The sequence below is a fragment of the Zootermopsis nevadensis genome, unplaced genomic scaffold, assembly GCF_977971745.1.
Source record: "Zootermopsis nevadensis isolate Lab colony 2312 unplaced genomic scaffold, Znev_1.0 Znev_ptg000021l, whole genome shotgun sequence".
NCBI lineage: Eukaryota > Metazoa > Arthropoda > Insecta > Blattodea > Termopsidae > Zootermopsis > Zootermopsis nevadensis.
The window spans coordinates 15,727,900-15,747,912 of record NW_028259153.1 but is presented as its reverse complement, the minus strand read 5'-3'; the positions used below and the strand labels follow the sequence as shown (position 1 = coordinate 15,747,912).

Below are 20,013 nucleotides of genomic sequence, written 5' to 3'. Positions count from 1 at the left end.
TAAAGCAGGAGGAGAAGAAGAAGAACACTGAAACGATAGATAGCATCGTGAAGACAGCGCCATGTTGGGTGGGTTATTCCACGCGATTCGTTGCTGTCTTTCGACAGCATCTGACAGACGCTGCAGCCTGTGCACACGGTGACGACAATGCAACAATACAATTAAAGAGTTTTGGGAGGAAAGAGGAAACGAATCAGAGGGGGCGGCGGAGGCTTATTACGATCCTGCCTTTTACGTTTCCTCTCTTTTTCCTAACTTAATCGGCCCGGAAATCCATCATTTGCTGCTCACAGCTGGATTCATATTTATGGGAGTGTGATTACAAGTCTCAGAGATTTATAGCCGTCAAGAGGTTTGGAGTGGGGTGTGAAGACCCCGCCAACTAAAACCGCCCGCCATCTTTAAACCTGGGGGTGAAATACAGCCGTTTGGCACGCCAGTCTCCGCCTACGGAATCCGTGGCGCCGCGTCATCGCTGGACCACAGGAAACTTTGCGTCACTCAAAATCATCAAACAAATGCCAATCACGCGGATGTAGTATGTTCCAAGGGAGCTGGTGGGCGGACAGAAATGTCTACAAACACGACGACGCAGTTATAGTTACGAACAGGTAGACACTATTCTATGTTGTGATGTGTCCTATGCCCCACATATAAACACTGTAAAGGATTCATTTTTATTACGCTGATTGAACAACACATAAATTCATGCATTTCTATAGGCATACACAAGCATACACACCGAACGTCGCGGTCAAATTTTGGCATTCCTGCTTCGTACACTATTGAGGATCAACGAACGACCAGTCAGTATCTTATCCCGAAGATCGGCTACCACAACTGAGGATTTTCGTGTTTTTCACCAGTCCCTCAGTGTCGGAAGGGCGTGATGACCTTGAACTAGGCTACTCGCGCCTACTTCCACATCCTTCCTGATCCACTATTCACTGGTCATCATATAATTTGACTCTATATAGCTAAGCTATTTAAAGCGTTAGTAAATAAGCTAAAAATATGCAAAAAAAATAATACACAACCAAAGACATATGTACGTATATACATGCACACATACATGCATAGATACCCACATACACAGGTCTACATAAATAAATTACAAACACGCGCGTGCAAAGTTCCTGATATCGTAGAATTAACCCCAAGTCATCTCAATGTCATCATACCGTGGATTTTTACAGTAATCAATTAAGCAGCGCCAGGTTCTATCAATGTGGACATAGCGCGAACATATGGAGTCAGTTGACTGAACTGACGAGGTTTGTATCCGCAATCTGTGGCAGTTATCAGTGACTGACACGCGGTCAGATTAACTACGACGATATGCAAGTTAGACCGGGATTGCTGACTGCAGCCTCAGTATCGCACGTCAAGTGGAAACTACGCATTTTATTAGCGAATTTGTTGTTATTGTTTCGCGTCTCCAGTTTCATTCGTTCTGACACTCGTTTCAGAATTTATAACATGTTCATCTCTGAATGGATTTCCAAATGAAAATAACAAACCCAAACGCACTTTTCGTGTTATAAAAAATATTTTTCTACGTGAAGGAAAATAACAGCAATTAGAAAAACTAAATAAACGAGGACATCGATGTTTGTCTCCTGGGTTGTAACGCCATCTAGACTTGTAGGTAGATACCAACGTTTCGGAGAAACGTACTGTCTACATCAGGTGTGGCCAACCCGCGGCCCGCGGGCCGCATGTGGCCCGCCTTGAACATTTTTCCGGCCCGCGAGATTCATCACACTTTTACAAAATATATTTATTTTATAATGATTATCATTATTATTATATTATCTATGTTTACATGTAAGAATAATAGTAAACACAATAATAATAACTCATTATGTTTCAATTTTTCACTCAAAAAAAATGTCTATAGTGTATCTAAATCTAATATGGGGATATATAATTTTATATGTGGCCCGCGGAGTTATGATGCATTTCCAAAGTGGCCCGAAAGATCATTTGGGTTGGCCACCCCTGGTCTACATACTCAGGGTTTAAGACAGTAAGTTCCTTCTAAACGGTATCTAACTATAAGTTTACACGGCGTTAAATCCCAGAAGGCAAACATCGACATGATAAGATTTAAGGTTCTCGAGGCTACAAGTAACGCGATGTACTATGCACCTTTGAAATGCCTGCAAACTTCTACCACACTACACGGCTTAGCAACCCAGAAGACAGTCATCTTCAAACATCGACATTCTCGCCGCCGGGAGAAATTCAGATCCCACAGGCCTCTGAAATAAAAAACACTAACACAATTCCGTATGAAGAATTGTTATCGGCACTTACTTAAAAACTCATTCGTTAGTTTATTTAGGTGGTATACTTGTTCGGTTTAGTTAATGTGGAGAGTAATTTAACCAGTCGGTCAGTTAAACACCAATGTCCCAGCACCGCGAATTCGCGCACTTGATACATTGTTGCAGAGAGGCTGAGAGTTCTAAACTTTTGAAAGGGGATAGACGAGGTCGCCCACGGTGGGGCCTGTTCACCACTGGGCCCCGCTGCCGTGGGGCCGTAAATCTGTCAGCAGAGTCAGCATCGCCACTCGGTCCATCCGTCAAGGAGAACAGAGAGAAAGAGAGAAGCCATTGCAAAGATCGGTTCCCTAGAGAGAATGCTCGCTCGCTGAAACTCATTGCTTCAGCGCCAGTTTCATTTGCCTTCACTGCACTCGTAACGATTCAAATCAAATGGACCCTCGTAGGTAAAGAACAACATAAAATTCACACACCATTCTCTAAAGAGAATGCTCGAGATGTATAACTAAATTCGTGTCACTAACTGCCTCTTTGTCTATCAAAGAAAAAAGAGAAATGGGTGGATTTACAAAAACAAATGAAGAAATAAAGTAAAATCACGCTACAAGACTGAAATAAAACAAATAATGTTCGATTCGAATGGCTAAAACTCTTTAATATTACACGGCTTCATAATTAATTAATGTCGATACTGTTGTTCTGTGTTGTGACGCCGTGTGGTCTCGGGTTCAATGACAGTTCACAAGGCGTTATAACTCAATAGAATAGTATCGACTCTTCACAGTCGAGAGAACCTCAAATCTCACGTAATTAACGTATGTACGCCCCACGTATTTTTATACCAAAACAGCAGTTTATATAGGAAGAATTGTTGCTGCAAGTAAGTCATAAAGACGTAAAGGGGAGTGGAGGAGAAACTCCATGCATTTTATCTTCAGCAGAAGACTGAGGTGGGCGGTCGGCTTCACGTTTCGACTCCTTTGTCCCTAAGGAAATAGTCCCCCGGTACCCATTGGATATGAGCCTGAGGGTACCAGACTCCGTCCGTCTGAGCCGGAAATCGAACTCTGGTCGTTTAGCCCGGAGCTAATTACTTTCCAGAGTTTAGAATAAGACTGGTTTAATATAATCGGCTTTCAGACTAATTGTATAAAAATTAGACAGTGTTTTGTCTACCGCACAATATATGCAACTAAAATAACTGACACTCACGTTCCGTTTTTCACTGGTGAATCTAGTGCTGCCACACTTAAAACTTTACAAGCGATGTCTCTACAGGGATAAGCAGATTTCTGAGTACATCAACACGGCTGTAGTTCCCAGACCTTCCTCTCATGCTCATAAGTTCTACTCCTTGTAAATCATGTTCTAATTCCCCCTTCAAGACCAAAGTGGACAGGTTAGTAGTAAACATTCATTCTTGTTATGGACCCACCCGTCCCTTGGCGCATGGGATATCGTGGGACACCCTGTATCTAATTGAGATAAAATATATGTATAATTAGGGTGAAGCACATATGGGTCTTCGCACATTCGATGCTATCATATCTCACGAGATTACTGCTTTGGTGTCTGGACAAGCAGGCAAAATTAGAGACGAAGCAAAAGAGTGACTAAAATTACACGATGCTGTATCGTTTAAAACAGATGATTCGCTATTTGCAATATGACAAGAAAGAAACAAAGGGTAAATATTTTACAGATTTTTGTGATATAATTATATAATTGCTCGTTTTATAATAGAATTAATACATTTAGATGTTATCTCTTTGTGAAGTAGGCCTTATTAGACCGATATGAATTAAAATTAATTCGCTGAACACTTTTTAGTGCAAAATATACGGTCGTCTTATAGAATCACCGTGAGAACCTGCAATATCTTCTTCGTGCCAACCTCCATTCTTCACTATGAATCTGAGCCCCACAGGTTAGAAAGCAGTTTTCCAGTATTTTGTGTTAAAATTAGTCCACGTTGGGCTATACACTGGTAGGAAAATAAACCGTCATACTTTCTAATACGCTCGATCTTATTAAAAACATTTTGCATGTCAAGTAAGAGATTTCGATGAAAAGCAATTTATTGTAAGCATGACGTGAGATGAGCGGAGAATCCGGATTTGGTCTCGTTAATAAGGTAAGCTACTGTGGCCACTGGATGACTGCACGATAAGCACAGGCCATGTAATATGCAGCTTCGAGAGCTCTGCACACAACGCGATACGAAATCACTGCAATGTAAAATCTGATTTAGTTCATACCATGTCAGAGATCTGAGACGTCAGAAACATAAATTTCGTTGAAATAAGAGCGGATAAGAGAGTGGATATGTTTATAAAAATCCAGTATTGGCGAGTTTATATTGCTCTGTGGTCCTGATACTCATTTATTGCAGATAAAACTATATTTCTTAGTTATGTTCAGAATATACGGCTTATTCTTTGACTGTTGTCGCCGAAATAAGTAGCAAACTTTTTCAATGCGGTCTAACATACAGGTTATATTGTTGACAAAGACAGCCCATAATGGGAAGATTTATCGTTATATTTTTCTTGTATTTCATTAAAAATTTCAACACCAAGATATCAGGAACGTGTAGATGTTTGGAGAGTGGTGGCTTTTTTATTTTAAAATGAAAAACCATTACAATTCCTTACGTTTCTTGTAGAACTACATCTTCACTGCCCCATACATCTCCATGGCGTGTTTTCTTGGTAAATATATACCAACTTAACTTCTTCTAAACCAGTGTTGGACTCTTGTGGTAAGTGCCAACATTGCTGACGTAGAGGCACGGGAATTATATTTGAACAAAAACAAACACTGTCCAAAAACTGGCGAGAATTTCACAAACTCTCAAGTGAAATCAGCAAACACGCAAGCATATTTAGGTAGACATTTCTAACCGTAGTGCAAACGAGAAGTTACACATAGAACTTACACTTCATTTAAGCATTTCCGTCTGGGTAATGAAGTAGAAATTTTAAAGGAATCATTCTGCAACTTAGCCAACCATTTCTGAACAGAAACTTTACTAAAATAGGACGATTGCTGCTGTTTTCTAGATTGTTACGTTCGCCCTGATGACGAAGGCAGCAAGCACCTATGGGAGATCGGCAAACTTCTGCTAGACTACAGGGTGCAACAACCCAAAGGACAGCCATCTTCACACTCGCTGCCGTGAGAACAGGAAATCTTAGAATAACAACTTTATTTTTCCGTTCACATATTCGTGTTAAACATTTCGGAGCATTTTAACATCTAAACTAAAATGGATATCTAATGCCTTTTTCTCTAAATAATTTCAGACACTTCTAATGTAAACAGGAAACACGGCCGGCGTAATTGCAAAGTTCGATTTACCACCCTTCCTTTATTTTTTAATGTTATGAAACAGACTTACAAAGAGAACATGTTTATCTGCTACTTCATCAACATGCGTTTATACTAAAGGAACTGAAGATAATGTCCAGTGAAGAGAAGGAATAGCAAGAGAGACCATAATTTAGTGACGTCACTCCGGACAATAGCGCAGGGTTTGCTGCTGTTGTGGGATTTATTGGAGACGTGACAAAGTACCTGTCCCTGACTCTCTCCCTCCCTTTCTCTCTCTCTCTCTCTCTCCATTGTCTCGTCCTTAGCTTCCTACGCTGACTGGTGTCCCCAGCCAGCTCTTAAAACGCATTAGTGCTGTTAGTGGTGCTGCTGGATGCAGCAGGTCCTCGTCGGAGTCGCAACAAATACTGACCCTATCTGTGCCAGCCAACGAAGGCAGCAGTTAAACGCATAAAATGGCAAAGATCGTCTAAATCAGTGGTATTCAACCTTTTTTGTTAGCGAACCCCCAGATATAATTTCTCTTCAACTTTGTACCCCCAAAGTTGTTGGTGTATAATTCAAGTTATACATAGTATATAATCTACATATAAAATAAATTATATTACTGATTATTCAGTGTTTATCATTAAATAATTTTTTTTAAATTTCATGTACCCCCTAAGATGTCTTCGCGTACCCCCAGGGGTACGTGTACCCCAGGTTGAACACCAACTGGTCTAAATGACACTCAGAATTCTGGTTCGAACCTGTGAGAAAACGGAACTAACTTACTTCACCTCCAGCTCAATAATGTTTACGGAAGCAATCACTGTTTTGAGCATGACTATGTAGTCTCGTGCAGATTTACCGACGTTTCAGAGGTCCTTACTGCAACCATCATCAGGGCGATATCGCTGGCTAACAACGCCTGGCTGCTCGGAGCTGGCTAACGACGCATTTTATCCGATCGTTTCTGATGTATTCCAGTGTGTGGGGGCTTTTCTTTTTCGTTTTTCAAGTGTTAGCAGCCATCCCTATTCCAGACCGGTTTAGTGAGCCGCTAATATGGCCTGTCTGTACATCTGTGTGTCCCCTCTCTGACGCTAATAGACGGATTTTCTTCAAATTCGGTATGTACTGCTTAATACGCCACTGACGTACCGTTATTGTCGTTGATCTCACTTGCATTAACTTTACAAATATTACGTACTACAAATTTGCGATTTGGAAGTGACATTTCATGTAGGAATGTGCAGTAACAAAAGATGGCACGTATTTACATAGTATGTAAACATTATTAGAGAAATTCTTCTGAAGAAATATAGTTATAACATCATGGTGACTGGGGCGAAATAGACTTTGTTGAATCTCTATAACGTGATACGCGAAACCTGCATGTTGATATGTTTCAACAGATCTACAAACAACGTAAACATTCTTTTTTTCGCTACAGTCAAATGACTGTGGCGTTATAAAATTCTGGAAAAGTGTTTTGCCTCACTCTTACCTACCGATCGAGTTCTCATAGAAAATAAAATTTCATACCAAAAGATTTTATTTTAGAGACTATGAATTGTATAATTAGGCCTAATCTTCTTCTTACGTCAAGTTCTGATCCTCAGAATTCCTGTGTTTATTTCTTCTTCCTTTCGTCATTCTCTTCCTCCTTCTCCTCTTTCCTTTAGTTCATCCTCAATTTCCACTTTCCCTCATTTCTCTCTTTGTTCCCAAATTCATCATAAAGCCACATTTTGTTTACAACAGAACTTATCAAAGACCACAATTGTTTCAAAAAACCTTTATGATTTGAGATTCTACCTATGTTTATATTTATTCTCCATATCTCGAAGCATTTAAGCTGGAAATGTATACGCTTCGTGATATAGTTAATGTTGATGTAAATGAAGGCCAATGCAATGAATTGAAGCAGACTGCAACATGATCTGATCTATAGCATTGTAAAATATAGGCTAATGCAACCTTTAACATTACACGGGAATTGAAGAAAGACAGATGGTGGAAAGCGACGGAGGAAAGAGAGAAACAGATGCGATTGTGGAGAACACAACAGAACACACACACACATACATTCAGCTTGCAGAAGTCTGAAACAGCAGAAAACTATTTTGTATGCGTACTTTGGATTTATGATTGTTACTTATTACAGGGAGTAATAACTCACGGATGATGGTGGTACGGCGTTATCTCCATCACCACGTGACCCTTTATGTGTGCATAATGTGTGTGTATGTGTGTCTGTCAGGCTAGATGCATGACGGACTTTCTTACAGAATGGTTTCGGTAGTCATAACTTACACGGGAATACAAGCAAGAAGCAGGATGGTGTTGCTCGCTGCTTCGTACGTCCTTTTTAGAGCGTCGACATTTTCTCCCGGTGCGTTATTATTATTCTATGCATACAGTGAGTTAAGGCGAATGTGAAGACTGTTAGTTACCATAACAAATAAGCGCGCAGCGGGACACAGAAATTGAATAGCGACGATTAAGAAACTTTCCAGTATTAACTTAAGCTTATATCGCACTATACAAATATTCGTTTATTGTAAAATTAACACAGTTATCCTTAATTTGTAGCGCACACGGGGAAGACGAGAAACGGGTACAAAATTTTAGTTGGAAAGCTTTGGGGGAAGACACCACTCGGAAGACCTGAGCTTAGATGGGAGGATAATATTAAAATGGGTCTTGGGGCAAAAGGATTGGATTCATTTGCCTCAGGATAGCGATAGTTGGCAGTCTCTTGTAAACACAATAGTGGACCTTCGGGTTCCATAAAGGGCGGGAAATTTCAAAAAAGGGCTGTTCCGTAGGGTTGATTAATTGGTAAATAGTAAATTTCAACATGAACACCAAAATCTCGACATTACTTACACTGTAATAATACCTAATAAGAACCTTTTCTTCGATTTTAAAGTTAAACTGTTATTGAAAGAAAGCAATCATTGGCCAGGTTTGAGGCTGTAGGCTTCCACGACGGTGAGGATGATAATATTGTTCTTCTGGGTACAGTCCTGAAGATGGGGACAGTGTGGTTCTCCGAAACATCTACTGCCGAGTCTACACAGCGGCGAAACCCAAAATAACAGTACAATTGACCAAATTTGGTAATACCGTCGCTCGTTGTGCGAGATTTGCCAAGATTTTTTCATTTTCCAATCGGTTTAAACTTGTGAATACTATAGGCCTAGTTACTGATTATAATACAAGAGTAACTAAAATAAGATCTTTAATCGCACTTATGGATAAATTAGTGTGGCTGGAAGTCCTGTTTACGAGGGGGGGGGGGGGGGTAGAAAGATGAAATAAAATGTAAGGAAAAAGCAAATAAACAGACAAAGTGGCGGTATAAACAGAAATACTTTTCAACTCAATTTAGCTTCATTTACAGTGTCTTGCCGCATGCGGTCTCAAATCATCGTTCCTACGCGAACTGAGATTGCCACGGAGTGCGTGCACATGAAACCTCCAGTAAGAAAAACTTGCCGTGTCATATTAAAACTGAAAATGTCTTCCTTCTTAACGACTATATAACGTGCGCAGAGCATGAACAATTGCACGCTAATCAGGAGCCGTTTCATTTGTTTACTGCCAGTTGTCTGTGATGTATAGTATGAAGGTTTCTGAAACTGGAATTAATTTACAGACATAAAAGATATTTCCATCCAATTAATGACGCTTGTTAGTAGGCACATTGCGATGTGTCAGGTTTGTGTCTGAATCACGTTATAGTTCCCAGATGTTATAAAAAAAATCCAACATTAAGCCTGTGTACGAAATGTTGGTATTTTTTCTCAACTTCGTTACCATTTCAAACTTCTAAGTTATTTACATGAGGTGTATAAAATAAACACATAACTGAAAGACGTCTACCCATCCCAGTGGTTCATGTCCGAAACCACTCAAGAGATTTAAAACAAATTAATATTTCTAGGGTCTATGGCCCCACTAAAATTTTTGGTACTCATCAATGATAACCCACATTTTCCACGAAACCCATATGTAATGACAACAAATTCCCAAAATCAATCCACGGTATCAACAATTAGCGCATGCAATAAAATACAGACCCATATAGCCTACTAAGTGATTTTTTTACCAGAGTTATAGCAACACGACCAAGCTAACTTCTGACTTGGTAGCAACACTAGAGACAATTATTTAAAATCCTGTTGTATAACAACACACCTTCAAAATATATGCAGCTTTTGTTATCATTATTTCATAGTTAATGTAACAACACGAAGGCAGCGTAAAACATGTATTAACTTTCCTTTCATTAGAGATAATGAATGAATATCATTAATCAGACATGTGAAGTTAGGCACCAAAATGGGTCGCAAATATAGCTACAGGTAATTTTATTCTTTCCTAAAATTTTCTAATATTAGGAAGGTTCGACGCTATACAGTCCCAGCTACTGAAATAGCGTCGTTAAATAAACTAAAATGTTTATTGAGAAGGTGCCATCCTTCAGGGTACATCTGTTAACTTTCAGGTTTCTGCACTGGCGAAAATTATATTATAGAGTCAAAGCGTCACAGATTAAGCTTTACACACTTCAGAGTCTAAATTAATTCCGAAACTTCAAATCTTCAGACACACAGCAAGACTTCCTGAACAGCCCATAGCAAGTCCTTTATCACAGTGTTATTCAATTTTTTTTTGTTCTTGTACCCCCAGAAAAAAATTCTCTTCAACTTTGTACCCCCAAAGTTGGTGTATAATTCAAATTATACATAGTATATAATCTACATCTAAAATAAATTAAATAAATTACATTACTGATTATTCAGTGTTTATCATAAAATAATATATAATTTTTTTAAATTTCACGTACCCCCTAAAATGTCTTCGCGTACCCCCAGGGGTACGCGTACCCCAGGTTGAATACCACTGCTCTATCTTACGCAGTACAACACAGCATAATAGAACGCTACTGTGATCAACAGTTAGGCCCCTGAATTTTGTCTAACACCTACTGCCCCTTTGGGTCAATCTTCTTGTGCATTATCTTTCTAAAGGGTCAATAATGCACCACGGATGGGGAGGTTCTGTAGTTCGAGTGTTAAAAACTCACCATAAAGTAAACGCCGGCTATGAAATGTTTCGCTGTCTTGGAAGAAGCTCATTAGGGGAACTAGGGCTGTTGCTAATACGACACTGAGCCTTCGGTTTACATAACACGCGGGAAATCGTTTATTGGCTGAGAGACTGGACTTTGTTCCATGGAAATGACAGGCAAATAATTCAGATTTTACGCACCCACTACGACGGTTAAGAAGATGACTGTCTGCTGAGTTATTATTATCAATGGCAACGAGCGTCTCTGAAACGTCGGTAAACTTCTACGAGACAATACGGCGCAACAACCCTGAAGAAGGCCCTCTTCAAAGGTAAGCAATTATTTATTTTTTAATTTCGTGAAAGAAAGTATTTTCCTATTCCGATTCTTGGTTGGAATTTGTAGTGCGGGTTATGACAAAAATGTGGTAATTTTCTCTATTTCCTGAGCATGACTCATTCGTCTCCGGTTTGTTATATCCTAATTGTCGACCAGGAGCCGAACGCAAAGGCTGGATGCTCTGAGAAACGAAGTGGTTACATCGCGCAACGACGATTTACTGGACAACGAAACAGTTGGTTAATACTGTTACTACTTCGACACAAACGAGTGAGAACAAACACTGATATTCTTGCACATGAGTTGTCAATCATCTCTCGTAGATGTCGCTAGTGGACGGAGGTGTTTTCCACTGCAGCAGAAGGAGAGGGGCGTTGTAAGACCCGGAGGCGAGACTTCGATGCGGCATCGCGGAGGGGAAGGAAGAAAAAAATACAGCCAAGCGAGCAATGTGAGTTCCTGATGGTCCCGTATATCATATTCGTGACACGCTGAAACAATAACTCAACCGGTTTACTACCGAAATAGACAAGAGCATATCCCTCGTTCCAGCTTTCTCTTCTGCGGCCAACCGACCCAGAACGCAGGGCCGACATACCATGATGCAAAGACACATAACTGGGACGCCACTGCGATTACGCCAGTCATGTGAGGGGCAAAACGGACCATGGAGCTGGGGGGACAAACTAATAGGAACTGGACGACAGTTGGTTGTTTCTTGGCAGTCTAAACCAAGTCTGCGCAACTAAACTGTAAGAGACAGCGAAAGACTTTTCATATTCCGAAGTTGGAGGTATTGTTTCCTCTAAGTTCCGAATCGTGGTCTGTGCGTCCTCATACTAGCAGGCATATCAACCATGAATCTACATTAGGATGGTAGATCAGCCAAGTTGTGAAAACAGTGGAAGAGACTGGCATAAAATGGCATACTATATAAGTCGGTTAAACACAAAAGCTCTGACCTAGAATGACCTACCACTGTGTATACCAACAGACTTTACAGAACACGTCATTTTATCACGAAACAACATATTAGGCACAGACGAACTAGACAGAAAACAGAGCAATATAACGCAATGAAAACAGCACATTTCAATCAATTATAAAGCAAAAACATGTTTAAATAAAATTTGAAAGCACTAAATCTACCATTAGTAAGCATACATCGACTAATAAAATGAAATGCTCTGTTTTGTTAGGTCTGTGTACCGAGTTCACTCACAAACCTGGTATCATTTAATCCAAGTTGGCTGCACTTGTTTTCCAAACCATAATCTAAAAACACAAGAAATATTTAACGAGGCAATTATTATTAATTACAACTTACCTACACAGTCTTCACTGGATATGTGTTTTCAGCAAACTAATCACAATCTTAGGCTACCAATGTTGATAAAACTATGACTCTAAAATCGCAACAGAAACACTAGAAAACAAACTTTTGCACATAAAGCTATAATACCGCGCTGTTAAAACACGCCATCTTCGACTGCAGCTGACTACCAACGTGGCGAACCTAATGACGCGAAATTTCCAGGAAGATGTAAATGACACACGTGTATCGTTTTGCACAGCTATGTCGTTTTAGGCCCGTCTCCCACATGGGCTTTGATTGAAGTCAGATGCTTGAATTTGTTTGTTTCTGTAGGCCTTTTTAAGGACGCTGTCAATATCTTAGACTCTATAGCGTCTTATTAAGGGGTGATTAGTGAATAATGAATTGGGAAGTAAGTGGAAGAAAGCGACAGTCAACTAATAAAACTTAAGAGCCCGGAATAAGTTAAGGAGAAATTAAGGAAACCAAAAGATCAATCTTTGTTCATCCAATCATATTTATCCACTGGCTGATTTATTTAGTGAAGTGAAGTTCTACAACAGAAGTTACATATTTTGTTCAGTGATTCAGGATTCAATGAAATCGAGGTGAAACAAAATCTGATAGGGAGAAAAGCATAGAAGAAGTACAAACTTAAAGTGTTCTGAAAAGAAGACTTTTTCATAAAGAAACTAAGATATATTTAATGAAAACACCTTGAACGTTTACATTTGTATCCTGAACTCGCAGACATGACAAATGAGTAGATCAAAAAATAAAACAAGTTCTCTTGAGGTGATGCAATATCGGTAAATGTGGAGCTAGTTACATGCACACGAACATGGGTTACGTGGTAAGGCATAAGTGTCCTAAGTAACTATAATTTTACCCAGCACGACGTCACTATAAAACAACCTCTACTATCCGATACACGTCTCGATTGAATTAGATTCATGCCGGCCATTTTCCAATGAAGAAACGTCAGCCACGACTGAGTACAAGTACAGAACAAGACGCCCTGAGGGATCTGACAGCCTGAAGGAGAAACAACCGAACGTAAAGAGTGCCCGACCACACAACAAAGAACGGGGCAGGTCTTAACATTCGTTACTCTTTGATTGACGACGTGGAGTGGGGATATAAGCTCCAAGGAGAAAAGAATATTTTATCTGAGTCCCATTTTGTTATTTATGTCTTTTATGGCATACCCTCCTCAAATTCTCTCTCTCGCTCAAGTTGCTTGTCTTTGAACACGGCAGTGAGAAAGAGAAAGAGAGAATAAAGAGGTAAAAGAACAGAGAGAGGGGTTGGAGGGGGGGGGGGTAAGTTTAGCAGCGCGAAAAAGCTATAAATTTGTCAGATGTGTCTGTGCGTCTTGTCTTGTCTGTTGTTGTTCTGGGTCTCGAAATGAGGCAATTTGTATGATGGTGGCTGTGGTACAGGTGGTGGTGGTTGCACTATAGCCTACTGATTGATTACTGGTCGGGCCTAGTAACCATGCATTGCTTTCAAGAGACGAACACACTTCATAAACAGCAGTATTCAATTGTGTCTCGATACTCATCCTTATTACATAGAACACGCAATGAAACGAAAAATACGAGGTTAAGATGATGCAATATGGCAGTCAGCTGAGAAAACATTCTTGTTTGTTGGAATAATTATGCATAAAATGCATAAAGATCTTCAGGAAAGTATTTGTGACGAAAATTTCCATCTAACTTTTAAGTCCATATGTAATGGCAAGGCTATGAAGTACTGTAAATTAATAACTACGTTCATATTACGAATTCACTTCTGCACTTCGAAGCATGTAGTTTCCTGGTACGTTAAATTTGTCAGAAATAACCTAAAGAATCTAACAGCTGTCATCGTTCTAATTGTTGACATGTTATACAAATAAACACTGCAGAATTTATGGGTTTATAAAATGTGAAGCTCTCACGATGACTGAATGTAATAAATTTTACTCGGGCAATGAGACGAGAATGGATTTTTTTTTTCATGTCAATGAAATGAAAAAGAAAACTCATTCTCACACGACCGATAACCCGAGAGAATGTCACTGAATTTTTGTGTTTACGATATATCGCTGATCTCAGTTTAACACGTCTAGGCCCAGTCGTTCACTAGTTATCGCCGTCAAATCGAAAGTTAAATACAGAAATCTCGCGACCGAAACGTTTGTTTTACGTTATACGAAAAGTAGCTTAACATAAGTTTCGTGGAGCATTATATACCACATGCAAGAATCAGAATTCAGTGGCGCTAGAGCAGCGAAGTCGGGTTCTTCTGCACCCCCCCCCCCCCCCTTGAAACACAGTCACTTTGTACACCCCAATTTTCACAGTCTCTTCACACTGTAGTGAAATATCCATTGTTATTACACTACATGTTTCGACAGTACTCAGTCACCATGAGGTCTATAAAATTATATAGAAGTTGCCCAAGTGTGCATTATAAATTATTTAAATACACTAAAATATTTTTCTACCCGACCGCCCACATTTCGAAAGAAAACACTGCCTCCATCTTCACGGCGCAAGAAACCATAAAATCACAGTACCTGTACTTATAAAGCCTCGTAAACCTTAAATTCTTTGCAAAATTTATTGTTTTAATTAGACTGCCGTGTGAAGTTCATATTTTTATTATTTATTTCATTGAGGTAAATTGACAACGGTCTTACTTAGGAAGAATTTTTCTCCGGAATTTAGACGCTGAGGTGTAGACATAGTACCTTTTTACTCGTCACACAACGAATATAAACGAGACCAGACACAAACTTTTATGATGGAGAATGTCAATTAATGTTTGGTATAGGCTATAAAATACTTTTTACTGTATGCAATATTTTTCCCTGCAAAAACAATGAACTTTTAACAAGAAGAGATGCTGAATGAATAGTGCAGGTCTATATATCCTAATAGCCTTCTGACGACACACCGCAATTTGTTATAATTACAGCTCCCATTTACGTGTTTGGCGACATTTCTGTAGCTCTCTACGCAGGGCAAAAAAAGAATTGCATGATGACATTTGCCTATCTGCATCTGTAGTCAGGCAGTTAATGAAATAACAGCTCGGATACTCTACACATGTCCGTCCATCTGTTTCACGCACTGGTGAAGGAATTAACTGTCTCCTCACTGTTTTCAACCCGGTTGCTTGTGATCTCAACACACCATTAACGTTTCGAATTTCGAGAGATTTGTGTCACTTTGTAAAGGTTTCCGTAAATCACTGGTCCCTCGTCATAATTACTGTCTGAGATATTCCACAACGACTGGATTGCTTTTCAGTCCCAATGAAGGAACGTAACAAGTTTTATGGCTGATTCTACCCACTATATCGCCACTAGTTCACGAGCTGCATTAACTAATTAACAAACAAACCACGAAAGTAATTTATAAATATTCACTCAACCTATTGATTATTTCGCAGATCAAATGACTGCGTAACTGAATAATTAACTAACAAAGTACGTGATCAACTAATTAACCGACTCACTGGCTGGCTGGCAGACTAAATAACTGGCCGATTAATTAGGAAATAAACTAATGGGTTCCATGTTATTACAGAGACTTCCTTTAGTAGGAGATAATTACATGTTAATTATTATAGTTACATCAATTATGACATTAGTTGTATTATAATAGTTGTAATCTTAATTATAGATTTATAAGTAGTATATGTAATTAAAGTAACTAGTAACTAGAGTACACTACCTGCAAAACATGCATTCGAAAGCAAAGGTTCGTCACTTTTTGGACGAAAATGTTACTGGTCCTAGCACTGACTCAGGTAAACCCTTCCTCTACAAAATTCATTCCTACGACAAAGTTATCATATAGTTATTAGCATGTCTCTGCCTGCCCGTCGTTGGAGCAGAACTTCATCCACGAGTAATTGCACAGGCTATTAAGAATAAGTTGAACTCTACTCTCATAATCCCATCAAGATTTAGTGTTTAAGCACAATGACAAATATACCCTTATTTCTATTACTCGGTATCAGATGTAGGAAAGTGGTGATCTTCACTTACCGACCGCATTACACATGGAAAGAACCTTCAGTTACCTTTAGGTTGCGTGAACTCCCAAATGGTCTGAACACGGCGAAAAAAAGAAAAGACCTCAATAAAATCTTCTCGGGCAATCAGCCGCGACAAATGGTTACCGCAGTAAACCGACGTTTCGGGAACAAACTCTGTCCCATCTTCAGGGTTCCGATGTGACTGGATCCTCGGAAGTCTCCTGTCACACGTCGGTTTACTGATTGCCCGAGAAGATTTTATTGATTGTACTCGCCGCGAAAGTCTCAAATCCTATAAGAAACGACCTGCTCCTCCCGAGAATCGAATGCCGGTCATTCACTTCACAATATCCTTTTTCTAGCTCAGCCGTCTTAACTGCATCTTGTACCTACTTTCAGTAATTAAAGATGGCAGAGTGCTGTAAGAGTAAAGCTTTACACTTGTATTCGGGAATGTATCCAGCTGGAAATCGGCTGATTTTCGAGGCTTTTCTCAATCTCTCTAATGATGTGTATGACTGCCTACTTCCGAATCCTTACCCATTCCTCTGATATATATAATATAATAAAATACTGCAATGTATGTGATGACTTTATAGAAAGTAACGCAAAGCAAGAGGGCAGTCCTCTTAAGCAGCCAGCCAGTGGTTCCTGGACGGCTTTTATCTCAGCTGTCAGTCTTTGCGGGTCTCCTGCGGCCAAGTTATTTATCACTGCAAATTACAGAGTGTCACACATTGTGCGCCCCCCGCCACCCCTACACGCCCTGCCCAGCGTCCCTTGATGGATGGAAGACATCTCCACTCACGAAACTTCACCCGGCCAACAAAAATATTCCCAACTGTAATGGAGACTCTGCTTTAGTTTATCATTTGCTTTCTGAGACTAGAAATGAAGCTAAAATCTCAGTTGTGATAAATCACAATTCGTAAAATACCATCATGACACGAATGCTTGTACACGCATAGCCTATGCATGTATGCGTGACGGATAATATTAAAATGGATTCTATAAAAATACTGTGTGAGGGTGAAAATTGGTTTTCAACTGGCTCTGTATAAGATCCAGTGGCTTGTTTCAGGGAGCATGGCAAAGAAATTTTGGGTTCCGTAATAGTACGAAGTTTCTTGACCATATGAGTAACTATCAGCTTTATGCACAAAAATATAGGTCTTCCGTATTATCAGACATTTTCGATTATTCGATCGATCTTCGGTCCGGCTTAGGTCGGATAGTCGGGACTGTTAAATAACTCGAAGAATCAACATCACTAATACCGCCTTGCGTCCTCACCTATTGCTTCTGTAAGACACGTCTTACAATGACCTTCTCTCCTCCTCGGTCTTCCTAGGGGTTGTTTTCCTAAAGGTTTCCCACCAAACTTCTGTATATTTCAGTGTCATAACAGTTGTGCCTATATAAAGGTCCCTCCAGGGCTACGTGCAGGTCAGAGATATAATACCACAATAGGCAATGAAATATAAACTGCTGAGGCGAAGAAATTCTGAATTACTGAAAAATAAAGGAACCAAATACACCAAGAGTATCTACAACAGAAAAGTAAGTCTAATCCTGCATGTATAGTTAATAATGAAAATGTTGGTATTACTTACCATGACGTAGAGGTCCGCCAATCACAGACAGACAGAATTGCCAGTCAGGAATTCGGAATGCGACAATTTAGTGATGAGATGCGATGTAACGCTTTCACTACCTATTGGCCGATCTGTAATATAATAATATGTTACCGTAGTTTTGGGATGGGCTGGAAATTTCAGTAGACAATACACCATTCAAGAAACAAAGCGCTATATACAACATTGCATTCCAACCTCCACAGCAATATCCAATCATCTTTTATGGCATTGTTACGGTTCAATAGGCAACATAATAAACCATAAACTTCATATTTTGTCTCTTATAAGTGTAAGCAAAATCTACCACAATGCTTAAATAAATTGCAATCCATCCCATCGAATATAAACGATGCATAAAAGGGAGTATTTTATGCATTTTGAAATTTGTTATGGCTTCTATCGGATACGTGTCTTGAAAAATAATACTATAAATGTGACAAAGAAAATCTACAAAATTGGACAAGGTAAATAAAAGACGTTCGTGTATGTGCAATAGTGAGAGCAATCTCCCGTGCATGGTCAGCGTGTGTAGCGCCAGCCATCTACTGTTCATATTGTGAAGCTTTTCTGTCGGAGATTCAAATGTATCACCTCCAAGACATGAAAATAGCGGGGGTCACCAACCACGTTCAATTATACAAACAACGGTGGAACATTTTCTGAGATATGAGGTTCTCACGGCAGGTATCGATTGTCGTCTTGTCGATACGAACCAAAGTTTCGGGGAAACGTATCCCTTCCATTTTCAGAAGCGATGGTAACCACGTACAAGACTACACGGCATTACAACCCAGAAGATCCATTGACATGAATGGAAAGGTTTACTCCAGACTGACATTCACAGGTTTCTAAATGTGCTCTTTGATTTTGATGTTCATTTACGTAGGAGAGGATTCACTGTTGGAATTCTAATCTAATGACACAGGCAAACGTTGAGGTCGGTTAGAAAACCTACTTCACATTGCCGGCTATCCTGAGGGTCTACCTATTTTTACGAAGTCCCTCCAGGCAAATTCCAAGATAATATCTTAAACTAGGCCACAGTTGTGTTCATCCACATACTTTCCAATTTATTACTAACCAATCTGTCTGCGTAACACTCGTATAAACAATTGAAGGTGTCTTAAATAAAACAAGAAACAGCAAAGAATCAGGCTTATTTAGTCATCACATTTCTTTTAATTAGACCTACATGTCATATACCTGTAACAGGCAAATTTTTAGCTACGTATACAGCCGTGCTCTTGTGTAACGAAACACTTCTGAGAAAATCATAACATTTTTCACTTCATGTTAAGTGCGGTATATATTGGACCGATAGTAATTAAAATTAAGATTGCTGTCTTCTGAGGATGTTCAGCCGTGTAGTCTGATGATGGAGATACCGTGTACCTCTAAAACCTCGATAAACTCTATGAGACTATACGGGGCAACAATCCAGAAGACAGCCAAGTTCATACTCGTCGCCGTGAGAACCCAAGATCTCACTAATTAAAATTAAATTCACGTGGCAACATCTAGTAGACAGATACTGGCAATATCATATGTAATGGAAATTAGTTCAGGAATTTTGCTGATAAAGCTAGCTAACGTAAGTTCACATATAGGCTTATTATGATCTCGCTTCACGCGTTGGTTAGAAGGAATTTAGAATCAGACCATCTTATCTACTCCCACGCTTAGTGGAATTGTCCCCTTTAGTTTGAATTTATACAGTGAGTAAAATCTGTGAAATAAAATAGCCCGCCACTTTTCAAAATGTGAAACTACACATTCACGGCTTTTCAACAATATAAATTATACTCACCTTCGAAATACGTAACAGAAGGAGAGAAGAGAATAAACACGGAAAGCGACAATTACGTTGATTAGGTGAGATTTCCAGTTTTAACGGAGTATAAACACGACGATGGCCGGATGACGGAGGCAGTAAGCGCCTCTGAAACGTCGGTTAGTAACTATCACACTACACAGCGCAACACCCCATAAGACAACCAT

General features: G+C 39.5%; 1 protein-coding gene across 1 annotated transcript in view; it reads right to left on the bottom strand.

Annotated features, from left to right (window-relative positions):
• The window catches only part of tio (zinc finger domain-containing protein tiptop), a 310,616-nt gene extending 298,106 nt beyond the window's left edge, over positions 1 to 12,510 (bottom strand). The window contains exon 1 of the mRNA XM_087353220.1: positions 12,356 to 12,510. The gene's annotated coding sequence lies outside the window, so the exon portion shown is untranslated. The remainder of the gene's footprint in view (positions 1 to 12,355) is intronic.
• Between the last annotated feature and the right edge of the window lie 7,503 nt (positions 12,511 to 20,013).